General features: G+C 42.4%; 1 protein-coding gene across 7 annotated transcripts in view; it reads right to left on the minus strand.

The window, feature by feature from the left end:
- The window catches only part of LOC137376449 (protein FAM53A-like), a 139,658-nt gene extending 127,603 nt beyond the window's left edge, over nt 1-12,055 (minus strand). For 2 of the 7 annotated variants that reach the window (XM_068045086.1, XM_068045338.1), the window contains exon 1: nt 11,287-11,436. The gene's annotated coding sequence lies outside the window, so the exon portion shown is untranslated. Of the gene's footprint in view, nt 1-6,808; nt 6,829-10,182; nt 10,226-11,273; nt 11,437-11,910 lie in introns of those variants that run through there. The other 5 variants (XM_068045515.1, XM_068045164.1, XM_068045247.1 and 2 more) reach the window with 5 other exon arrangements.
- Nucleotides 12,056-22,192: the final 10,137 nt, after the last annotated feature.

Genomic DNA, 22,192 nt, shown 5'->3' on the forward strand with positions numbered 1-22,192 from the left:
TAATTACATCTCTCGCAATCCAGAGAATCTTTCTCAGAAAATCAGAGGCAAGAGATAGCATGCAAAGTTTTATCATCTTGAGCTGGCATAGCCACAAATTTATTGCCCTTCCCTAGCTGCCTGGAGGGGGATTGGTCAATCATATTGTGTACAGCTGAATCACCAAGTGGGGATGATGGGTTCTCTTCCCTGAAGGGCATTCATGAACTAGTAGTTTTTTTTTAAACAACAATCTAGCAGCTTTTAAAGAAATTTTTCCTCCCTCGTGTCAGACCACAAAATATTCAAACACTTATTGAACTCAATTTCATCACTTGCCATGGATTTGAACTCAAATGGTGTTGCTGGTCTTGTACCATTATCACTACTTGCATTAAGGGGACATTTACAGGCTATTTCCCTTCACTGTGATCTTCAGCAGAACTGCTACGCCATGTACCTTTTTTTAAGAAAACAAAAACATCTGCACTAATAGCTATCAAATAAGTTATTGCTCAGATTTACAGCCCTCAACTTAATGCTCTGAATGAAAGGAGAAATAATTACTCTGGTCACCTAACTGGATCAGTAGTAATCGCTCCTCAGTAAATTATCCAGTTCACAATTTCCCCACCCTCTGCCTCACCTTGGTTGAGAACTAACAGTGACCTCAAATAGGAGAGAAAATATTATTTCTAAAGATTGAGAAAAATAACAGCACATTAGAGCCAGTTTAAAATTACTTGCTGTTAAAACTAGAACACAATTGAAAACCCAGGTCTATGGAGCTAGTCTGGAGATAATGAAAAGCAAGCTGTTCACTTCAACACATGCAAAACCACTCGTTAACCAAGACAGTTTGCTAGCCAATGGCTTACTGTTATTGCTAGTCAATAAAATGAAGCTTCAGCATTAGGTGAGTCACCATTATTCTGACCACCAATTCAGTTTTTATAGGCATGCATGACCATGCAAAGAAACCATTCCACACAGCTGATACAGAAAATGCGATGAGGACAGCGCACATTTTCTCAATTGATCTAGAGAAATATTTCCCCATTTTGTTCATGTACGAGACATTAAACCGCATTTCTGTGAAGTGCTTTGCAATTTAAAATTTCTTCAAATTCCACCTTAACACCTATGGACTCATGAGACAGAGGGTTTAACAAACTCTAGCTCTCAAAAACTATAGAAGTTATCTGAAAGGAATTAGTGTTTTTGCTCTAGTCTTTCATGACTTTAGAGGGAGAGGTCAACAGAATTCTCGGGCATGTGCGTTAAACACAATGTTCATGTTCTCCTCCTTCCAATGTGTAGAGCACCACTCCTCTCAAGTACACTCTATTCAATGGTGAAAAAGGGTACACTGACTTGTCCCAATACTTAAAAGCTGCACAACTGCAAATAAAATAAAGCTTACCTTAGTGCTGATACTTGAACAGCTGCCTTTATTTTCTCATTGCAAATCATTTAATGCTCTATATCAAGTTTAAATTTGAATGGCATGAATTTCAAGCAAGACCAAGGTTAAAAATTTAGAAATTTTAAAAATGCAATGCATCACAGTTAGCTACATAGATTTTGTTTTTCCAAAAATATTTCTGGAGTTTGGAGATTTGTTGCTGAATATTTGAGAGAGAGGTAGCAGCAACTACAGGAACTGAGGGTATTTAAGTAGCAGCATGGGGACAAGGCAATGCAGGAATAAATGCATTACAAGGTACACCAGTCAGGCTCACTTGTTTTCTGGTTAATCTGATGTTACTCTGACAATTTCCACTGCACAATTGCAAAGCTTGGTCAGCAAGTTCCACCCTGGTTACATACACTGAAGTCCAAAGTGTCTTTACCAGTTTGTAGTTTAAAAGATCAGCAGCCACACACAGCTAAATATTTCCTGCTACTACTCAATGCGTTTGATGAACTTTCCAAACTGACTAATCTAGATCACATCCAGTTAAACATTCCTTATAATTGTACTAAGAATTGCACATTTAGTAATACTGCAAACAAACTCCTGTCTTCATGGGTTACTTAAATACATATCACAAAAGCCTGCAGTCTCAACTTAAATGAATGTTGCTAGTAACTTGTATACATCAAACTATTAATGCCAAATGAGATTGGATAAATGCCAAATGCGACCAAGGGACCATTGCTGAAAACAGAACTCTACAAGCATCCAGATCAAACTGGTGAAGCCAGATTATAAAAATACAGATATAAACCAGAGTTTTCACAGCCAAGAGCGAACTTGGAGATCCCAATCCCAAAGCAATGTAAACCACTTGCAGCTTTCCTTGATTTAATCAGGTGTTGTGATAACCATGATCTAATTGAATGGTGGAACAAGCTCGGGCTGCTGAACGGCCTACTCCTGCTCCTATATAGTAACCAGCTATGAAAGCACATGCACGCAAGCAGAAAATTCACTGAGGTTTATATTAAAGCTTTCTTATTTTGAAATAAAAGATTTTTCCGGAATGCAAATAATTGTGTAAAATTTCCCAACATTAACATTGACCAATAATATAAGAGCTCCCTTTTCAGCAAAATACATTTATTTAAATTAAGAAAATTTTTTTTTGATTTAACAGGCATATAGCATTTATTTGGCTATTAATATTTCTGTAGTGTTTGCACTTTTAAGGATCAAAATCAATGCTCTAAATTCCAAGCTTACCATTCCAATAGAACTATTACTTGAGGGCAACTTTAGTGTACCAGCATTAGTTACTACTCCAATTGTGAATGGATGACAAACATATTCAGCTCTTTAGCATAACCTAAACAGTGATTTCAAACTATCAGAATCCTATGCAATTTGCTTGAGTCGCTAACTGATCAAGACTAGACACTTAAACATTTACTTTTTCTTTAAAACTAAGAGTTGCTGATCCTGCTAGAACTTGTTTCCAACCTCAGTATAGGAACACAACATTCCCAGACTAGGACAAACTAATACTCACAAATAAGTGGATTTTTTTTTTTAGCCTAAATTGCACAGTTCCCATTAAAGCCTAAACAACTAAGTTATTCATAACAGACTGCGCTTCTGGCTCATGCAAAGGTTATGATAAGCTACAGACCCATTCACAAAACTGATGTTAAACTGCAAATTTAAATCAGCACTTTTTGACCTCCAAAACAAAGTTCCATCTCTTTCAGTACAGAGGAAAAAGAAAGCACTTCTGGTAAAATTAATGAAATCTAAACCAATTTGTTTCTAAATCTACACACCAAGTTTAGATCAGGTCCTGTGAATTTCTCACATCCCATTTGTTGTGAGGAAATGAAAGGCCTTGCAAACATTTTCAATGAAGCTGGGAGATAAAATTAAAGATTAGAGGGGTTGTTAGGCCTAACTAAACTACAAGAATGAATTTATGAATCAAATAATTGACACGGGTGGTGCCAGAGGATTCCAAATGTAACACCCTTTTTCAATGGCCTCCCGAGTAACTAGAGGCCAGTCAGTTTATCAGTCATGGGACTAACCAGAATAAAAGCAAAATACTGCAGATGCTGGAAATCTGAAACAAAAACAAGAAATGCTGGAATCACTCAGCAGGTCTGGCAGCATCTGTGGAAAGAGAAGCAGAGTTAATGTTTCGGGTCAGTGACCCTCCATCACAAAACTGAGTGGGAGGGTGAGTTCTGAGGAGGATGCAGAGGTGCTTCAGGGTGATTTGGACAAGTTGAGTGAGTGGGCAAATGCAGTATAATGTGGATAAATGTGAGGTTATCCACTTTGGTAGCAAAGACAGGAAGATTATCTGAACGGCAATAAATAGAGAGGAATATGCAACGAGACCTGGGTGTTCTCGTACGCAAGTCGCTGAAGGTAAGCATGCAGGTGCAACAGGTGGTAACAAAGGCAAATGGTATGTTGGCCTTCATAGCGAGAGGATTCAGGTACAGGAGCAGGGATTTCTTGCTACAGTTATACAGGGCCTTGGTGAGGCCACACCTGGAATACTGCGTGCAGTTTTGGTCTCATCTGTGGAAGGATGTTCTTGCGATAAAGGGAGTGCAGCGAAGGTTTAACCAGACTGATTCCTGGGATGGCAGGACTGATGTATGACGAGAGATTGAGTCGTTTAGGATTTTATTCACTGGAGTTCAGAAGCGTGAGGGGGGGGGGATCTCAGAAACCTATAAAATTCTAACAGGACTTGACAGGGTAAGTGCAGGAAAGATGTTTCCGATGCTGGGGGAGTCCAGAACCAGGGGTCATAGTCTAAGGATACGGGGTAAACCTTTCAGGACTGATGAGGAGAAATTTCTTCACCCAGAGAGTGGTGACCCTGTGGAAATCACTACCACAGAAAGCAGTTGAGGCCAAAACATTGCATGTTTTCAAGAAGAAGTTAGATATAGCTCTTGGGGTGAAAGGGATCAAAGGATATGGGGGGGAAAGCAGGAACAGATTATGGAGTTGGATGATCAGCCATGATCATAATGAATGGTGGAGCAGGCTCGAAGGGCCAAATGGCCTATTCCTGCTCCTATTTTCTATGTTTCTATCAGAACTGGCAAATATTAGAAGTGCAACAGGTTTTAAGCAAGTGAAGCAGGGGTGGGGTAAGAGATAACCAAAGGGGTGGTGTTAATAGGACAAGGTCACAGAAAATAACCATCCAGGAGGTCATGAAGCAAAGACAAACAGCATGGTGAACAACAAAGCCTTAGTGCAGAGAGGGTGTTAATTGACTGAAAAATGAACAGCCTGGCCCCAAGCACAAACATGAAAAAAAATGGGTAGGCACAATAGAAACAAACTAAGCAAACTGAAAGAAAAAAAATAACTAAAAATAAAAATAAGGGGGGCCGTCATGCTCTGAAATTATTGAACTCAATGTTCATGTCCGGCAGGCTGCAACGTGCCTAATCAGTAAATGAGATGCTGTTCCGAGCTTGCATTGATGTTCACTGGAACACTACAGCAATCCCAGGACAGAGAGGTGGGCATGAGCGCTTTTTGGGGGGATTGAAATGACCAGCAACCGGAAGCTCAGGCTCATGCTTTCAGACTCAGCGGAGGTGTTCTGCTAAGCAGTCTCCCAATCTGAGTTTGGTCTCCCCAATGTAGAGGAGACCACAATGTGAGCAGCGAATACAGTAAACTAAATTGAAAGAAGTACAAGTAAATCGCTGCATCACCTGAAAAGAGTGCTTGGGACCTTGGATAGTGAGCAGAGAGGAGGCAAATGGGCAGGTATTACACCTCCTGCGATAGCAGGGGAAGATGCCATGGGAAGGGGACGAGGTGAAGGGGGTAATGGAGGAGTGGACCAAGGTGTCGCAGAGGGAACGATCCCTTCGTAATGCTGACAGGGGAGAGAGGGGAAGATGCGTTTAATAGTGACATCATGCTGGATGTGGCAGCAATGACAGGATGATCCTTTGGAAGTTGGGGCTGGTGGAAAGTGAGGGTGGGGGTGGAAAGTGAGGACAAGGGGAGCCCTGTCACAGTTCTGGGAGGGAGGGGGAAGGGGTGAGGGTAGAGGTGTGGGAAATGGAGTGGGAGTAAAGGATCATTGAGTGGCAGAGGTGGGAAGTGGTGTTCCACAAGGATCAGTACTGGAGCTACTGCTGTTCATTATTTACATTAACAATATGAACTTTGGAATCAAAAACACTTTCTAAATTTGCAGATGACACCAAATTTTTTTGGGGGGTGCACAGCAGTCAATATTAAAGAGAACTGCAACAAATTACAGGAGGGCATTAATAAACCAGCAGAATGGGCAAATAATTGGCAAATGAAGTTCAATGTGGATATATGTGATGTAGTACATTTTGGTAGGAAGAATAGGGAAGTCTATTATTTGGAAGGTGCAAGACTAGATGGGGAACAAATAGATCAGAGTACAAATACACCAATCACAAAGTTGCACCATAGGTTAGTAAGACCATAAAAAAGCAAACCAAGCACTAAGCTTCATTTCTAGAAAGACAGAATTGAAAAGTAGAGAAGTTATGCTAACCTAGTACTGAACCTTGGTTAAACCATACTAGAGTGCAGTATGCAATTCTGGTTGCCATATTATAGAAAGGAAATAGAGGCACTAGAGAGGGTACAAAGATGATTTACAAGGATGGCAGAAATGCGTGAGTATACCTATCAGGAAAGGAACAACAGGCTGGGTCACTTCTCTTGAAAAAAAGGCGGAGGGGTAACCCAATAGATGTCTTCAAAATTATGAAAGGTTTTGATAGAGTGGATAGAGAGAATGTTTCCTCTTGTGGGGAAGAGCATAACTACAGGCCATCAATATAAGATAGTCACCAAAAAATCCAACAGGGAATTCAGAAGAAACTTCTTTACCCAAAGAATGCTGAGAATATGAAATATGGAACTCACTACCACAAGTAATGGTTGAAGCAAATAGTATGGATGCATTTAAGGGGAAGCTAGACAAGCATGAGGGAGAAGGGTTACAATGATAGATTTAGATGAGGGAAGATGGAGGAGGCTCAAGTGGAGCATAAACACTGGCATGGACTGGTTGGGCTGAATGGTCGGTTTCGGTGCCATTTATCATACGTAATCCTATGCAAACATTAGGGGGGAAAAAATCAACAGGCACTTGGAGGGGTTTGAGTTCATTGAGAGCCAGCATGGATTTGTAAAAGGCAGATCATGCTTTACTAATCTAATTGAATTTTTTGATGAAGTAATAGAGAAGGTTGAAGGGAAAGCAACGTATGCTGTCTAAGGATTTTAAGAAAGTCTTTGACAAAGTACCACATAAAAAGCCTGTTAAAATTGAGGCTTATGGAATAGGAGGACCAGTCAGCTTGGATAAAAAAATACACTTACAGAAAAAGAGTCTTGCATTTATGTAACACTTTTCCTGACCTCCAGACATCTCAAAGCTTTTTATAGCCAATGAAGTACCTTTGAAGTGTAGTTACTGCTGTAATGTAGGAAACAGCAGCCAATTAGTGTACAGCAACTCCTGCAAACAGCAATGTGATAATGACCAGATAATCTTTTTGTGATGTTGATTGAGGGATAAATGTTAGCCAGAACACCAGGGAGAATTCCCGTGCTCTTCGAAATAAGTGCCAAAAGATCTTTTACAACCATCTGAGCAGGCAGACGGGGCCTTGGTTTAACGTCTTACCTGAAAGACGGCACCAACAGTGCAGCACTTCCTCAGTGCTGCACTGTAGTGTCAGCCTTGACATTTGAGCTCAAACTCCAGAGCAAGACTTGAACCCAGAACCTTATGACAAGTTAAGAATGCTCCTACTTGAACCACAGTTGAATTAAAGACAGAAAACAGCAAGCAAAAGGTGTCACTATGGGTACCCGCATGGGTCCTAGTTACGCCTGTCTTTTTGTGGGATATGTCGAGCATTCTTTGTTCCAGTCCTACTCAGGCCCCCTCCCCCAACTCTTTTTCCAGTACATCGATGACTGTATCGGTGCGGTTTCCTGCTCCCGCCCCGAACTAGAAAACTTTATCAACTTTGCTTCCAATTTCCACCCTTCTCTCACCTTTACATGGTCCATCTCTGACACTTCCCTTCCCCGACTTCTCTGTCTCCATCTCTGGGGATAGGTTGTCTACTAATATCCATTATAAGCCCACTGACTTCCACAGCTACCTCGACTACACTTCACACCCTACCTCCTGTAAGGACTCCATTCTATTCTCCCAGTTTCTCCGACGCATCTGCTCTGATGATGCTACCTTCCATGACGGTGCTTCTGATATGACCTTTTTCCTCAACCGAGGATTTCCCCCCACTGTGGTTGACAGGGCCCTCAACCGTGTCCGGCCCATTCCCCTCCCTCCCAGAAGCGTGACAGGGTTCCCCTTGTCCTCACTTTTCACCCCATCAGCCTCCATATCCAAAGTACCATCCTCCGCCATTTCCGCCACCTCCAGCGTGATGCTACTACCAGTCGCATCTTCCCCTCCCAGCATTCCGAAGGGATCGTTCCCTCCGCGACACCCTGGTCCACTCCTCCATTACCCCCACCACCTCGTCCCATGGCACCTTCCCCTGCAATCGCAGGAGGTGTAATCCCTGCCCATTTACCTCCTCTCTCCTCACTATCCCAGGCCCCAAACACCCCTTTCAGGTGAAGCAGCGATTTACTTGTACTTCTTTCAATGTAGTATACTGTATTCGCTGCTCACAATGTGGTCTCCTCTACATTGGGGAGACCAAGCGCAGACTGGGTGACTGCTTTGCGGAACATCTCCGCTCAGTCCGCAAGCAGGACCCTGAGCTTCCGGTTGCTTGCCATTTCAACATTCCCCCCTGCTCTCATGCTCACATCTCTGTCCTGGGATTGCTGCAGTGTTCCAGTGAACATCAACGCAAGCTCAAGGAACAGCATCTCATCTACCGATTAGGCACACTACAGCCTGCTGGACTGAACACAGAGTTGAATAATTTCAGAGCATGACAGCCCCCCATTTTACTTTCATTTTTAGTTATTTTTTCTTCCTTTTTTTTAAAATTCTTTTTTACATTTTTTTTTTGCATTTATTTCATTTATCTTAGTTTGTTCAGTTTGCTTACCCACTTTTTTTTTTTCAGGTTTGCACTTGCTGCTGTTTAATATTCAGTGTATTAACACCGAATCTGTACTAATGCTTTGTCTTTCAACACACCATTAACATATTGTTTGCTTTTGCTCCATGACCTTTTGGTCAGCTATGTGGCCTGGTCCAATCTAGACCTCCTTTGTTATCTCTTGCCCCACCCCCACCTCACTTGCTTATAACCTGTGACTTTTCTAATATTTGTCAGTTCCAAAGAAGGGTCACTGACCCGAAACGTTAACTCTGCTTCTCTTTTCACAGATGCTGCCAGACCTGCTGAGTGGTTCCAGCATTTCTTGTTTTTATTTAAGTAAAGGTAAATGGTTGTTTTTCAGACTGGAAGTGGTATTTCCCAAAGTTCATGCCAAGACCACTGCTTTTTTTGACTTGCATAAATGACTGATATTGGATTTTAGCAGAAGGGATGGAGGGGCAATGTGGACTTAATGGCACAGTTTTAAAGAGTGGGCAGGGACAGAGACCTGGGGGTGCATGTACATCAATCTGTGAAGGTGGCAGGACATACTGAGAGATTAGTTATCAAAGCATATGGCTTCATAAATAAATAGAGGCATTGAGTACAAAGCAGGAAGTTATGCTGAACCTCAATAAATCTCAGGTTAGGCCCCAACTACAGTATTGTCTCCAGTCTGGTCTCTATACTTTAGGAAAGACCCAAGGGTCCTTGAGGGGGTGTGGAATATAAATTTACCAGAATGGTTCCAGAGTTGAGAGATTCAAGCTACAAGGTTAAGTTGGAGAAGGTGGGGTTGTTCTCCTTGGAACAAAGGAGAAGGACGGGAGATCTGATTGAAGTGTAAAAGATTTGACAGTTATTAGATAAGATATACAAAGAAAAGCTGTTCCCATTAGCAGATGGTACAAGGACTAAGGAACACAGATTTAAGGTTTTGAGCAAGAATGCAGGGGAGATATGAGGAAGAATGTTCTCTTATGCAGTGAGTGGTAATGATGTGGAACTAGCTGCCTATGAGGGTGGTGGAAACAGAGAATGAATAATTTCAAAAGGAAATTGGACAGGCACTTGAGGGAAACAAATTTGCAGTGCTCCAGGAATAAAGCAGGGGAAATGGGACTGATTGGATTGCTCTAAAGAGCAATCATGGACCCGATGGATCAAATGGCCACCTCCGGCACTATAAATGAATCTATATATCCCCAAAATAAACCATTTCTGGTATATATCAAATTATACCCATCATTTGCAGAGTTCAGATTTCTGCTTTCATGATCACTACACTCCTCCATGTTGTATTTCTTGTGGCAGTATTCCTACATTCAAGCTTGCAGGGGACCTTGATCTACAGGATATGAAATGCATTTGCTCAGAATATTTTAGCATTAAAAACAGATTTGCAATAAATGTACGGCTCAATGAATTATACTTTAAGTGAATTCAAACCATAATGACATGTCCATGCCTATTCATTTCAGAATAGGAATCATGCTTCTCCCCCACCCAGACCCTTAAACCCAGCTATTACAGCCTATGCTGACACTTCACATTTGCCTACATGATTTCTCAAACTTGCATGCACCTCATGGAATCTCCCTAGAAGGAAATTTTACTGCCCACAACAAAAGTATTGCTTTAAACAAGCTAACTTACTTTGCAAAAATCAGTTTGTGGTTACAGTTTAATGCCCTCTCAGCAGTGTTGATTCTTATCTACACAAAAGATAGATGTTTGCATGAGAACATGAATTACAGACTACTTCACTTCAATTTCCCAATACTGAAAGATAAATGCAAAGTAGGTTTTAAAATTATGACTGTATTTAAGTATTTTGAAAGTTTAGTACATTTAATAAAAGATTTGTCAAATGGACAGATTCCAAAATGCAAAGTTCTACACTGATAAGCCATACATTGCCTCAATTAAGTTTTGAATGTTCTCAATACTCAAGTAACACAGCGGAATGGAAATCATTGAATAGCTTTTAAACATAGGCAGCTACCTTATGTAGGAGTGGACATGAATACAGTTAAACTACAACTTCCCTTCTCACCTCACTGAAAAATATTCAGCAACAAGACTTATGTACTGCTGGCAGTGCGTCACTGTATTCTCAGAATATGCCATGAATCCCAAAGGGGCCAGTCTTCCAATGCAGCCCATATTAAAAAAAAAATCAAAACATATACCCAATACCTGAATACATGAAAAATTAAGACAAGTTTTTAAGCTGCAAAACTGCAAAAGCTACAATTCAGCTCCTGTTGCAAAATAAGAGTCATAATATATTAAAAAAAAGATTCAGGGCAACAACAATGACATCATTAACTGCTTTAGCAAAGGAAGAACACAAAGATGAACAGCAATTCAAGATGCACCTGATTTTTTTTATTAGATTTTCACCCAGTCTAAGTACATTTATACAAAGGAAATTCTCATTTACAGATACTAAAGCAAATCAGTCATTTAAAACCAGAAACACACTGACCAAGAGAAACTAAAAAAATTGGAAAAGCCATTCTGCTCACTTTTTTAAAATATAGAAATGAATGCCATCCAGGATAAATAAATATTCGTTATTCACGAGTGTTTTATTATTTTTTTCAAATTAACCCCGTTACCGATAGAGGCAAATTAAAATTGCATTTACATTCCTGCTGCATCCATTTCCCAAATGTAACAAGCGCATCCATAAAGGAAAATGCATTTTTTTTTTAAACTTGCATTCCTTAAAAAACACTCACCATTATTTCTTACCGTATCAATGAAAGCTGAACTTCCCTCCGTCCCAAAGAGGTGCTGAATAATAAAGTGCCACCCCTCCCCCTTCATTGAGGGCGCTTCAGTCCACCGCCTACAATCATCGCAAGAAAAACACAAACCCAGGAGCAAACTCAACCTGACTCCCACCGGTGGAAACCCGCCCACCGCCGCACGCCGATTGGTGGCCCCTCTCGACAGCTGCATATCCTCCAGGCGTCTGATTGCTTCAAGCTAACCATCAATCACACAGCTCTTTCCTCTTCCCACCCCCAACCACCTCACCTTCCAGTTAGAAAGCGCCGGAATACGGAGCAGGAGGGGATTGATTTTACACCAGTGCGCAGACGCGATACAGCGGAATGCCGGGAGATAGAGTTTGTCCCGCTGACGATACCTCAGTCAGCCGCACATGGCGAGAAAAAAACCACAACTCCCACAAGGCCGTGCGTGCTCGAGACCCTCTCGGCCCCAACAGTCGCCCCCGCAACAATAAGAACCCGTCTGTAAAAAACAGCCTTCTCTCTCAGCTACTGTAGCCTCATTACTGTACCAGCTTTTTTTTTTATACCTAGACACATAACACATCTCTCCAACAAATGTACAGGACATCAAGCTTGCCTTTTAAAGAAAAAATATTTTCTTGCCCAGTATTCCTTTTTTCGGATAACACAGACACATTGGTTATGATAAAGGTGAGCAACGTACGGGTAAAACAGCAGCATACATTCACACTTCCCTCAATCTCCCAACTGCCGGGAGAACTGAGCCGCTGGCTCAGCGCGGCCACTTTTGTAACCTCAGCCTCTACCACTCACGCATCATGGGTGGAAAGGGAGGGAGACAAGTCAGAACAAACAATTCACAATGCACGGCCTATTCGATGGCACGTCTTAAAACAATATTTATTCTTGGGTATAAAATTTTTACGTCGATCCCTCGAGAGGTTTGTTTAGTTTGAGTAACACCGGGAGGGGAGGGAAGAGACTCAATCCACCCCCAACTTTCCTCCCACTCCAGTATGGAACAGTCCCAGTCCAAACCCCAGATTATAAACAATGGAACCTCGTGGGAGCAGTAGCAGGTCAATAACCCACACCAATAAAGAATAGAGCTTTCAAACAACAATCATTGCAATATTGCTCATTTTTTAACCTTGTGGATCTCACCTTACAAACGGCGCCTTAATACAGCGTACCCAGAAGTAACATACATTAAAATGCGTATTGAGTGTGTATATTTTAAAATATATACACGTAAAGCTAGCACAAGTCTACTTGCTTAAAAAGAGATTATTGAATTAGTTTTCACCTCATTCAATCCTACCCAACAACGTGATTTTTCCCACTGAGATTTTCAACTAAACGGTGATTGTGCAATTATGTGCTTGTCGCAATCACACGTTTGATGTTGTTAAGCGTAGGCCAAGTAAGACTCTTATTAGAAAAGTAAAGATAAATAACTGGTACCTTAAAAAAAAATCATTTGATTCCATTTAGTGGGGCCGAAGACACTGATCCCGTTTACAACTGTCGTTCATAACTTATAACACGGGAATGTATTTTTAAGACTTATTATATTATATTATAAATATTTCAATAGTAAAGGACTTCACTTGAGTTCCTTTTTCATTCACAAAATACACGGAAGGAAATTTTCACCTTATTAAATGTATAATTACTATTTATGATAAGTGCAAATAGTCCCTATGTCACAGGCATGCTGATAGCACGCTACCAGGTCAGTGATGCCATCTACTGGAGCTGGGAAGAGATCTGCCTCCATCGCAAAAGAGGTACCAAAACCCCATAGATTTCAACCAATTAAAAGTAACTACAAGAAGTCGTGGCCAGTCTATTTGTGGCCATAAGATTAGCCCGGGGAGATAAAAGCCTATTTCATTCGTCCCTTTAAAAGTACATTATTATACATTAATCATCATTTCATTTAATAGTTATTTGAATAACAATGTTTTTGAATGTTATTATCTTGGTTAGAAATTATTCCAAAAGTTTATTACTGTATGCATAAAGCAGTTTTTTTCTGATATTTGTTCTAAATCTTTTCACTCATTTCCATGTATTTCCGGCAATAGTACTGAAGACCTGTGCTCCAGAACTAGCCGCGGCCCTAGCCAAGCTGCTTCAGTGCAGCTACAACACTGGCATCCACCCAGCAATGTGGAAAATTGCCCAGGTATGTCCTGTACACAAAAGCAGGACAAGTCCAACCCGGCCAATTACTGCCCCATCAGTCAACTCCCAATCATCAGTAAATTGATAGAAGGTGTCATCAACAGTGCCATCAAGTGGCACTTGCTTAGCAATACGCTGCTCAGTGACGCTCAGTTTGGGATCCGCCAGGGCTACTCAGCTCCTGACCTCATTATAGCCTTGGTTCAAACATGGACAAAACAGCTGAACTCAAGAGAGTGACTGCCCTTGACATCAAGGCAGCATTTGAGCGAGTAAGGCATCAATGAGCCCGGGAAAACTCTCCGCTGGTTGGAGTCATACCTAGCGCAAAGGAAGATGGTTGTGGTTTTTGGAGGTCAATCATCTGAGCTCGGACATCACTGCAGGAATTCCTCAGGGTAACGTCCTAGGCCCAACCATCTTCAGCTGCTTCATCAATGACCTTCCTTCAATCATAAGGTCAGAAGTGGGAATGGTTGCTGATGATTGCACAATGTTCAGCACCATTCGCAGCTCCTCAGATACTGAAACATGTAGAAATGCAGCAAGACCTGGAAATAGCCAGGCTTGGGCTGATAAGTGGCAAGTAACATTCGCACCACACAAGTGCCAGGAAATGACCATCTCAAACAAGAGAGAATCTAACCATCTCCACTTGACATTCAATGGCATTGCCATCACTGAAGCCCCCACTATCAACATCCTGGGGGCTACCATTGAGCAGAAACTGAACTGGAGTAGCCATAGAAATACTGTGGCTACAAGAGCAGGTCAGAGGCTAGGAATCCTGCAGCGACTAACTCACCTCTTGACTCCCCAAACCCTGTCCACCATCTACAAGGCACAAGTCAGGAGTATGATGGAATACTCTCCACTTGCCTGGATGGGCGCAGCTCCAACAACACTCAAGAAGCTCGACACCATCCAGGACTAAGCAGCCCGCTTGATTGGCACCCTATCCACAAACATTCAATCCTTCCACCACCGACAAACAGTGGCAGCAGTGTGTACCATCTACAAGATGCACTGCAGCAATGTACCAAGGCTCCTTAGACAGCACCTTCCAAACCCACGACCTCTACTAACTAGAAGGACAAGGGCAGCAAATGCATGGGAACACCACCACCTGCAAGTTCCCCTCCAAGTCACACACCATCCTGACTTGGAACTATATTGCCGTTCCTTCACTGTTGCTGGGTCAAAATCCTGGAACTCCCTTCCTAACAGCACTGTGGGTGTACCTACCTCACATGGACTGCAGCAGTTCAAGAAGGCAGCTCACCATCACCTTCTCGAGGGCAATTAGGGATGGGCAACAAATGCTAGCCTAGCCAACAATGCTCAAATCCCAAGAATGAATAAAAAAAATGTCATCTGGTTGTACTTTCTTACCTTACGTTAGCTTATGTCAGATCCCAACATCTCAATACTGCTGAAAACCTAGAGGAGTAAAGTGCAGGGGTGAAATTGAGAAGGAAATTAGGAAAGCAAAGAAAGGCCATGAAAAAAAAATTGCCAAGTAAGATCAAGGAAAAACCAAAGATGTTTTATGAATACATAAAGAGCAAGAGGATAACTAAGGAAAGAGTAAGGCCAATTAGAGACAAATAGTTAACTTGTGGAGGCGGAAGATGTTGTCATGGTTCTTAATGAATACTTCGCATCTGTTTTCACAAAAGAGGGGGATGAAACAGTTCTTATAGCTCAAGAGGAGGAGTGTGAAATATTGGATGGGATAAACATGGTGAGGGAGGAAATGTAAGGTGTTTAGCATCTTTGAAAGTGGATAAATTATCAGGCCTGGATGAAATATATCCCAGGCTTCTAAGGGAAGCAAGGGAAGAAATAATGGATGCTCTGACCACCATTTTCCAATCCTCTCTGGCTATAGACATGGTGCCAGAGACTGGGGCACTGCTTTCATGTAACATGTACAAGAGGATTTGCGTATAGGAGTAAAGATGTCTTACTGCAAATATATAGAGCCTTGGTGAGACTACACCTGGAGTATTGTGTGCAGTTTTGGTCTCCTTACCAAAGGAAAGATATACTTGCCATTGAGGGAATGCAACGAAGGTTCACCAAGCTAATTCCTGGGATAGAGGGATTGTCCTATGATGAATGATTAAATAGACTGAGCCTTTATTTTCCAGCGTTTAGAAAAATGAAAGGTGATCTCATTCAAACATACAAACTTCTTACAGGGCTCGACAGTGTAGATACAGGAAGGATGTTTCCCCTGGCTGGGAAGTCTAGAACTAGGGTACACAGTTTCAGAATAAGGGGCAGGCCAGTTCGGGCTGAGACAAGGAGGAATTTCTTCACTCAGAGGGTGGTGAATCTTTAGAATTCTCTGCCCCAGAGGGCTGTGGAGGCTCAGTCATTGAGAATGTTCAAGACTGAGATCGATAGATTTCTACACATTAAAAACACCAAGGGATATGGGGATAGTGCAGGAAAATAGTGTTGAAGTAGAAGATCAGCCATGATCACATTGAATGGTGGAGAGGGCTCGAAGGGCTGAATGGGCTACTCCTGTTCCTATTTCTTATGTCCTTATGTGCCATTGTTTAAAAAGGGAGGAAGTGATAGATTGAGAAATTAGAGGCCAGTCAGCCTAACCTCAGTGGGAAAATTATCGGAAAAAATTCTGAGGGACAGAATAAACCTTCATTTAGAAAGACACAGATTAATCAAGGACAGTCAGCAAGGATTTGTTAAGGGAAGGTTGTGTCTGACTAACTTGAATGAATTTTTTGAGGAAGTAACAAGGAAGGTCAATGAGGACAGCATGTTTGATGTAGTCAGCATGGATTTTAGTGAGGCTTTTGACAAGGTCCCACATGGCAGATTGGTCAGAGAATTATAAGCTCATGGGATCCAAGAGAAAGTGACAAGTTGGATCCAAAATTGGCTCAGTGACAGGAAGCAAAGAGTAATGGCCAACAGGTGTTTTTCTTTTTATTCTTTCATGGGATGTGAATGGGATGTGCTGGCAAGGCCAGCATTTGTTGCCCTTCCCTAATTGCCCTTTACAACTGAGTGGATTGCTAAGCCATTTCAGAGGACAGTTAAGAGTCAATCACATTGTTGGGGTTTGGAGTCACACGTAGGCCAGACCAGATAAGGACAGCGGATATCCTTCCCTAAAGGGCCTTAGTGAACCAGATGCGTTTTTACAACAATCAGTGATAGTTTCATGGCACCATTACTAAGACTAGCTTTGAATCAATTGATTGAATTTATTAATTGATTGAATTTAAATTCCACCAGCTACCATGGTGGGATTTGATCCTGTGTCCCCAGGGCAATAGCCTGGGCCTCTGGATTACTAGTCCAGTGGCATTACCACTACACCACTGCCACCCCATTTAGTGACTGGAAGGCGATTTCCAGTGCTGTTCTGCAGGGCTTAGTACTAGGTCCCTTGCTTTTCATGGTATATAGCAAAGAATTAGACTTAAGTGTGGGAGGGGATTGTTAAGAAGTTTGCAGCTGATATGAAATTTGTTCATGTGGTTGATAGTGAAAAAGCTGTAGACTGCAGGACAATTTCAATGGACTAGTCAGCAAAGCAGAAAAGTGGCAAATAGAATTCAATCTGGTGAAGTGTGAGCTATTGCATTTAGGGATGATAAACAAGGCAAGGGAATATATAGTAAATAGATGGGTTTAGAGGGAACTTGGAGTACATGTCCACGTATCTCTGAATGTAGAAAGAACATAAGTGCATAAGAAATGGAGGCAGGAATAGACCTGGTCAATAAGGTGATTAAGAAGGCATATGGGATACTTTCCTTTATTGGCCAAGACCTAGAGTATAAGAACAGGGAGATTATGCTAGACCAGAGATTATGCTAGAACTAGGACATTCCTAAGGGAGAGGGTGAACAGCCAGAGGTCGTGGTTCACATTGGTACCAACGACATAGATAGAAAGAGGGATGAGGTCCTGAAAGCAGATTTCAGGGAGCTAGGTAAGACATTAAAAAGCAGGACCTCAGGCCATGCACTAGGAGCATAGAAATAGGAGGTTAGAGATGATGGATGCGTGGCTGGAGAGATGGTACAGGAGGGAGGGCTTTAGGTTCCTGGGACATTGGGACCGGTACTGGGGGAGGTGGGACCTCTACAAGCCGGACAGTTTGCACCTCAATGGGGTCGGGACCAATATCCCTGGCGGGAGGTTTGCTAATGCTGTTGGGCAGGGTTTAAACTAGTTTGGCATGGGGATGGGAAACCTAAGGGTAGACTCAGATAGGGCAAAATCAGAAATGGAAGTGGAAGGCAGAAAATTATTGAGTCAGTCTGTAAGACAGAGGAAAAAAGGATAGAAAATTTAAAAAACGAGTTTGGCAGCGCTCAGGGTATATACATCAATGCAAGAAATATAGCAAATAAAGCAGACGAGCTGAGGGCACAGATAGAAAATGTTGCAGAATGATATCATAGCTATTACAGAAACGTGGCTTAAAGAGGAACAGGAAAGGCAGCTCAACGATTCGTGTGGCAGGGCTTTCAGATGAGATACAGGGAATAAAAAGGGAGGAGGTTGGCAATTTTGGTTAGAGAAGCAATTACAGCTGTGAGGACGGATGATATGTTACAAGGATCATCAATTAAGACCATATGGATTGAGCTTAGGAACAAAGGAGGAGCAGTCACACTATTGGGAGTGTACTATAGACCCCTGAACAGTCAGAGGGAGATAGAAGAGGCTACTGACCCTGACAACATTCTGGCAATTGTACTGAAGACGTGCTCTAGAGCTAACCGCGCCCCTAGCCAAACTGTATTAGTACAGCTACAACACTGGCATCTACCTGGCAATGTGAAAAATTGCCCAGGTATGTCCTGTACACAAAAAGCAGGACAAATCCAAAACGGCCAATTACCGCCCTGTCAGTCTACTCCCGATCATCAGCAAAGTGATGGAAGGGGTCGTCAACAGTGCTATCAGGCGGCACTTGCTCAGCAATAACCTGCCCACTGACGCTCAGTTTGGGTTCCGACAGGGCCACTCAGCTGCTCACCTCGTTGCAGCCTTGGTTCATAAACAGACAAAAGAGCTGAACTCCAGAGGTGAGGTGAGAGTGATTGCCCTTGACATCATTTGACATCAGCAGCATTTGACTGAGTATGGCATCAAGGAGCCCTAGCAAAACTGAAGTCAATGAGAATCAGGGGGAAAACTCTCCGCTGGTTGGAGTCATATCTAGCACAAAGGAAGATGGTTGTTGGAGGTCAATCATCTCAATCCCAGGACATCACTGCAGGGGTTCCTCAGGGTAGTGTCCTAGGCCCAACCAACTTCAGCTGCTTCATCAATGACCTTCCCTCCATCATAAGGTCAGAAGTGGGGATGTTCGCTGATGATTGCACAATGTTCAGCAGCATTCACGACTCCTCAGATACTGAAGCAGCCCATGTCCAAATGAAGCAAGAACTTGACAACATCTAGGCTTGGACTGATAAGTGACAATTAACATTCGTGCCACACTAGTGTCAGGCAATGACCATCTCAAACAAGAGAGAATCTAACCATCTCCCCTTGACCTTCAGTGGCATTACCATCGCTGAGTTCCCCACTATCAACATCCTGGGGGTCACCATTGACCAGAAACTGAACTGGATCAACTACATAAATGCTGTGGCTACAAGAGCAGGGGAATGTGCTGGGAATTCTGCGGCGAGTAACTCATCTCCTGTCTCCCCAAAGCCTGTCCACCATCTACAAGGCAAGAGTGTGATGGAATACTCTCCACTTGCCTGGATGAGAGCAGCTCCAACAACATGCAAGAAGCTCAACACCATCCAGGACAACACAACTCACTTGATTGGCACTCCATTTACCACCTTCAACATTCACTCCCTCCACCACCAACACACAGTGGCAGCAGTGTGTACCATGTACAAAAGGCACTGCAGTAACTCAGCAAGGCTCCTTCGACAGCACCTTCCAAACCCATGACCTCTACCATCTAGAAGGACAAGGGCAGCAGATGCATGGGAACACCATCATCAAGTTCCCCTCCAAACCACACACCATCCTGACTTGGAACTATATCGCCATTTCTTCACCGTTGCTGGGTCAAAATCCTGTAACTCCTTTCCTAACAGCACTAGGGGTGAACCTACACCCCAAGGACTGCAGCGGTTCAAGAAGGCAGCTCATCACCTCCTTCTCAAGGGCAATTAGGGATGGGCAATAAATGTTGGCCAAGCCAGCGACACCGACATCCCCAAATGAATAAAAAAAAGATAGAAGAGCAAATATGTAGGCAAACTTCTGAGAAGTGCATAAACAATAGGGTAGTAATCGTAGGGGATTTTAACTACCCCAATATTAACAGGGATAGTTTTGATGTGAAAGGAATGATGGGAACAGAATTCTTAAGGTGCATTCAGGAGAACTTTGTTGGCCAGTATATAGCAAGCCCAACAAGAGACAGCATAGTTCAGAACTAGGTTTTAGATAATGAAGCTGGGCAGGTGGAAGGAGTGGCAGAGGGAGAGTATTTTGGTGGTAGTAATCATAATTCAGTTAGTTTTAACATAATTATGGAAAAGGACAGAGGTAGAACAGAAATTAAAGTTCTAAATTGGGGTAAGGCCAATTTTACTAAGCTGAGAAGTGATTTAGCAAAACTTGACTTGAAGGTACTTGAAGGTAAATCAGTGTCAGAGCAGTGGGAGGCATTTAAAGCAGAGATTCAAGGGACAATTTTTATGTTGTCTGCAAACATCTTGATCATTCCCCCTACATTTATGTCCAAATCATTAATAAAAACAGGGAGATTCAGAATAAACATGTTCCCACAAAGAGAAAGGGTGGGATGGCCAAATCTAGAGCTCTGTGGATGTTACGGAGCTTGCAGGGTAAGATAAGGCAGAAAAGCTTATGTCAGACACTGAGAACACGATACTACCGAAAGCCAAGAGGAGGGATGAAATCAAAAAGGAAATTAAGAAAGCAAAGAGAGGGCATGAAAGAATATTGGCAAGTAAAATCAAGGAGAAACCAAAGATGTTTTATCAATACCATAACAGTAAGAGGATAACTAAGGAAAGAGTAGGACCCATAAAAGACCAAAAAGGTATCCTATGTGTGGAGGTAGAGGATGTGGGTATGGTTCTTAATGAATACTTTGTGTCTGTCTTCACAAAAGTGGAAGACGATGCTGACATTGTCATTAAGGAGGATGAGTGTGAGGTATTGGATGTGATAAACGTAGGCGGAGAGGAAGTATTAAGGGGATTAGCATCCTCAAAAGTGGATAAATTACCAGGGCCAGATGAAATGTACCCTCCGGCTGTGAAAAGAAGCAAGAGAGGAAATAGCGGAAGGTCTGACCATCATTTTCCAGTCCTCACTCTAGGTGTGGTGCTGAAGGATTGGAGGTCTGCTAACATTGTATCTTTGTTTAAAAAGGGAGCAAGGAATAGACTGAATAATTACAGGCCAGTCAGTCTAACCTCAGTAAGTGGGCAAATGATTGAAATCAATTCTGAGAGACAGGATAAACTGTCACTTAGAAAGGCATGGATTAACCAAGGATAGTCAGCATGGATTTGTTGCGGGAAGGTCATGTCTGACTAACCTGATTGTACTTTTTGAGGAAGTAACAAGGATAGTGCAGTTGATGTGGTCTACATGGATTTTAGCAAGGTTTTTGACAAGGTCCCACAAGGCAGACTGGTTAAAAAATTAAAATCCCATGGGATCCAAGGAAATGCAGCAAACTGGATACAAAATTGATTCAGCAGCAGCAAACAAAGGGTAATTGTTGACAGGTGTTTTGCAACTGGAGTGCTGTTTCCAGTGGGGTTCCTTAGGGCTCAGTACTGGGTACCCAGCTTTTTTGTGCTATTTATTAATGATTTGGACATAAATGTAGGGGGAATGATCAAGATGTTTGTAGACAACGTACAAATTGTCCATGTGGTTCATAGCGAGGAGGATAGCTGTCGACTGCAGGAAGATATCAATGGACTGGTCAGGTGGGTGGAAAAGTGGCAAATGGAATTTAACCCAGAGAAGTGTGAGGTGATGCATTTTGGGGAAGTCAAACAAGGCAAAGGAATACACAATAAATGGGAGGATACTGAGAGGTGTGGTGGAAGTGAGAGACCTTGGAGAGTATGTCCATAGATCCCTGAAGGTAGCAGGACAGGTCAATAAGGTTGCTAAGAAGGCATATGGAATCCTTTCCTTTATTAGCCAAGGCATGTGATATAAGAGTAGGGAGGTTATGCTGGAACTTTATAAAATATTAGTTAGGCCACAACTTGAGTGCAGTTCTGGTCACCTCATTACAGAAAGGATGTAATTGCACTAGAGAGGATACAGAGGAGATTTATCGAGGATGTTGCCAGGACTGGAAAGTTGCAGCTATGAGGAAAGATTGGATAGGCTGGGGTTGTTCTACTTGGAACAGAGAAGGCTGAGGGAGATTTGATTGAGATGTACAAAATTGTGCAGGGCCTGGATGGGAAGGAACTATTTACCTTAGCAGAGAGGTCAGTGACTAGGGGACATAGATTTATGGTGATTGGTAGAAGGATTAGAGGGGAGACGAGGAAAAATCTTTTCACCCAGAGGCTGGTGGGGGTCTGGAACTGGAAAGGGTGGTATTGGCAGAAAACCTCATCTCATTTAAAAAGTCCCTGGATGTGCACCTGAAGTGCTGTAACCTGTATGGCTACAGA

The sequence above is a fragment of the Heterodontus francisci genome, chromosome 1 (assembly GCF_036365525.1).
Source record: "Heterodontus francisci isolate sHetFra1 chromosome 1, sHetFra1.hap1, whole genome shotgun sequence".
NCBI lineage: Eukaryota > Metazoa > Chordata > Chondrichthyes > Heterodontiformes > Heterodontidae > Heterodontus > Heterodontus francisci.